A 4,487-nucleotide genomic window follows, 5' to 3' on the forward strand; every position below is an offset into this window, starting at 1 on the left:
TCCAATGAATACCCGTTTATCATCTGCATTTCTTCTTGGTGTAACAATTTTAATGGTCAGTAGTGTATAACTGTCTTATTTCTTCATTTGAAAAAAGAATTTGATTCATCGGATAGAGAAATAATAGATAAAATCATTAGAGAACTTTGAGTTAAAGAAAACTTAGCAAACATAATTCGTGAAACTCTGGCGAATACGATATCTAAAGTAAAGTTATGGGATGAGTGTTCCAGCCATTTTAAATAAAACCTGGTGTTAGACAAGGGGATGGTTTATCACTCTCTGTTTAACTGCTCTCTAGAAAAAAATTGTTCGGATCTAGGGTTTGAAGCTAAATAAATCACAAAATCGAAACAGTAATTCTAGAAATGAAAACAAACCGTATTAAAGTAAACTGCCTGTCTTTTGCAGACGACTTTGCAATACTTTCAGAAAATCGGACAGACACAGTTATTCAAATGAATCTTCTAGAAGAAATAGAAAACTGAACTGGTCTCAAAATTTCAGCTGAAAAAACAAAATTCTTGATAAATAAAAAAAATGCGCCAAAATTCATAGCAACACAAATTAGTAAAATAGAGCGAGTACATTAATTTAAATATCTTGGAGAAACAATACAACGGAATGAACGGGACAAATTATCAGTAGATATAAGAGTTAACAAAATGAAGAGAGTATATGGTTTGACAATGAACATATACAACAAGAAATACATATCTAGAAAAACAAAACTAAGATCGTGAACTACATTGACACTACCAGAATGTTTATCCAGATGTGAATGCTTAACCACAAACTATAAGTTGTACAGAATAGAAGTACTTGAAAGACGGAATTATTAGAAAAATAAAGCACTCCGTCTTCAGGTCACAAGTGGCCCATCGGGACCATTCGACCGCCGTGTCATCCTCAGTTGAGGATGCGGATAGGAGGGGCGTGTGGTCAGCACACCGCTCTCCCGGTCGTTAAGATGGTTTTCATTACCCGAGCCGCTACTATTCGGTCAAGTAGCTCCTCAATTGGCATCACGAGGCTGAGTGCACCCCGAAAAATGGCAACAGCGCATGGCGGCCTGGATGGTCACCCATCTAAGTGCCGGCCACGCCCGACAGCGCTTAACTTCGGTGATCTCACGGGAACCGGTGTATCCACTGCGGCAAGGCCGTTGCCTATTAAAAAAATAGTGGGTGCAATTTATACTACAGATGGCTGGAAAATGGGAAGTAATGAAGAGATTTACAAAAATATAGAGAAAATATCAGCTATAATGGCTAAATGAAGATTAATCTTTCTTGGACACCTCTACCGCATGAATGACAACACAATCACGAACTTAATATTTCTGTATTTCTGGAACAAGAAATGGACAGTATCATAGGTTACAGAAATAAGGAAAGAACTAGAAAGAAACAACATCAAATCGCTGAAAGTCTAGAAGACCTTAAAATACTGACAAGAAAACTATAAGGTTTATTCAAAAAGAAACGAGCCAGAGACTGTAAAATGAAACCATCGAGGAGGTCGTAATGCCATTGCCTATGGAAGAGGGTGTGGTTCCTGTAAGAGCACTGAGGACCGAAACACGCCGCTAGAGGGTCAAGGACGAACTCCCACGTGCACGCGTAGATCGTCCATTGCACCCATCAGTGCTGAAAACAGAAATATAGGTTTCAAAAAAAGAGCAAAGACGGTACAGATTTTCCTTCCAGTACACAGTGAGCCAATTCACTTCAAAACCTGGACATAACGGGAAAACAAAAGGGTGCGTTCCGACTTAAGCCCAGCGAAATCATGTAGATTGCACTGGTGCATACTTGCCCAAAGCTGTGGTCTCATCCCAGTTTCAAGTTGATATGATACGTCCTGTGACAGTTGGTAAACAGTGAATCCGACGACACATTTTTCAGATATTGCTTGTGTTGCCTGTTTAATATGAGACAGAGATCCGGCTTAGTTCTCAGGGTAAAATAAGATGGGCAGCACTCGGAAACGTATGTCTATGTCTTTTCAAACCGTGTGATGACGTATATCGACTTAAAACTAGAATGCTGAGGTTATTATCCGAAATCATTGGCTATACAATTTCCTCTTGTAATCTCCCCCCTTCCTTCCTTCTCCCATCTATTTGTCCACGTTAAACAATGCCCAGTCCAAGCAATTAATAACCGAAGTCTTTTATGAAGATTTGAGAGGAGCGAAGTTTACAATAAAGTCTCAAGTTTATTTAGCTTGTCATGTTGAAACGGCTCCTGTTCTTCTTGTTTAGGGGTCAGTTTCTTGAAGCTGAAAATCTAACATCAGATCCTCACGGTTGGTTTGAACTAAATAAACTGGAAGATCGCTGTTGCAGAATTTTTTGCGGAAATATATTTTCCACTGATATTCTCACATTTTAGTACATCAGAGGCAAGCTTACGACTCTCATACTCTGCGGAAATAACAATATTCCAAAGGGTTTACAATTTTTCTTAACAAATGAATTTTTGCTAGTTTTCGTTACATTATTAATTTCGATTATTATTTTGTAAATGAATCCAGAAATAAACGCAGTAAACAGTACGGGATTGCGTAGTTAATAATAGGTATTTTAAGTGTGCAAATAATTCGCAATTTCAAGTGTTTCTTAAAAATATAATTTTAACTGTACATGCAGAAGCAGTACTTATCGATTATAACATTGAAACTAAAATATATTATAAAGTAGTTCCTTTTCATAAATTTTAGCTTAAAATATAACATACTGTGCATAAAATTGTATGAAAGTTTTCAGAGAAGCAACTGAGATAATACTGACCTGTCCAAATTCGAAAACAAAATAAAATACTGGTGTCTACAACTACTGTTAAGGAAAAGTAATGTTAGAGGAGGATGTCTCATTACACTCTGTATGGTTTCACATCTGTAAATGGCTCTGCTACTATATTAACAGTGTAGATAACGTGTTCAAAGGTATTTGCGTGCCCATATTTGCACGTTTTTAGTGGACGGTCATATTTCTGCCGTGTGGCAGTTCCACGCGTTAAAAATATGTCCCTCTTTATTTCAATTATCTCATAAGCTACACACAAAAATATCATTAGGATTTTCCATATAATTCCTAGGAAGTTATTCGGGACGTAAATTTGTGTAAAGTCGGCAGCCGGACTCACAGTACTCTATAAAAATCGCCAACGCTGACATCAGTCCATATAGTTTTGATGCAAGGATCTGCCGTAATCATAGATTCTCTGTTGCCAATTGGTCGGCTGTCTGAAGATGCGTAAGAAGTCTGAAAGAAGGATATCTGGCGTTACCGAAAAGATTTCACACGCAAACATTCCCGCGAGAAAACGATTCATGTCGTGTTCCATCGGTTTCTGATATCTTGGGGTCTATTCATCTCAAGAGCCCAGAAAATGACAACTGAAGAAGGTAAAAACCTGCTTTTCGAACCTACTCCCAGTTGGCGAACGACAGCCACCCTTCTGAAAGCAATAATGACTCAAGCGACGAATGTGACTATGATTTTGATTGAAAAAAGTGAAATATCGAGTAAAACGTTTCAATACATCAATTTCGAATTCTATGTCGTCACCAGTGACCTCGCAATACGTTATACCTGAAGTTTTACTCGAATCTGCTACTTTTATAATTTTTGATGCGCCAAATTAGATCCGCCATTTTGAATTTTGTTAATCGGACATCGGATTCCTAATCAGCGACCCAAAGAATCTAAAAAGAACACAGTTTTACAGAATTTTATATCCATTTTTCTATTATGTCCAGGTACTGAAGGGAGTTGGCACACTGTGCAGCGTAACGACTGTGGGAAACTGAAATTTGCAAGGGCCAAGGCATGGTACAAGCGATTCAATGAACAACGGAGGTCATTGGTCGACGACACACGATCTAGAACTATGGAACATCACCCCGCATTACCGATACCACTGTCCATCAGGTGGGTGCCCTCTTTACTGAGGAAGGCGAGTTAACTCTGACAGCCATTGCTCGCCAGGCCGTATAGAACGTCGGAATTGCAACGGAAGTTTATTACTCTTCATATACTTGCGTCATTCTTCGACTCGCAATCCCTCTGCTTTGAGACAACGTTCTACACTCCTTTGCCCTTCTTTTGAAGCCCCATTTCTCTGTTTCCAGCACTACTGACAAGTGCACCGTGCCTACTCGTCATACCGATTTCGTCCAATGCAGGACTTGGCCTTAAATGAAAGTAACAGAAGAGGGAGCTCCTGATCTGCCAGCGTTTAGAAAAAGTAGAATTTCTGTTGCGAGTCGGGTGAGGCATGAGCTATTTATGTTAGAGTAGTTGCCAGGCAGCGGTTGGCACAGCTCAAATAGTATAGAACTGTAATCTGAGGCTCATGGTTTCGAATCCCTCTGCGGAACCTTTTCTTATCTTCGAATAAACAGAAATAATGCTCATTACATTGTGGTTCAAATGGCTCTGAGCACTATGGGACTTAACTTCTGAGGTCATCAGTCCCGAG

At 39.2% G+C, this 4,487-nt stretch overlaps 1 pseudogene; it reads right to left on the minus strand.

The window, feature by feature from the left end:
* Window positions 1–1,052: 1,052 nt before the first annotated feature.
* LOC126485401 (5S ribosomal RNA) lies at window positions 1,053–1,170 on the minus strand (annotated as a pseudogene).
* Window positions 1,171–4,487: the final 3,317 nt, after the last annotated feature.

Source organism: Schistocerca serialis, chromosome 6 (assembly GCF_023864345.2).
Source record: "Schistocerca serialis cubense isolate TAMUIC-IGC-003099 chromosome 6, iqSchSeri2.2, whole genome shotgun sequence".
NCBI lineage: Eukaryota > Metazoa > Arthropoda > Insecta > Orthoptera > Acrididae > Schistocerca > Schistocerca serialis.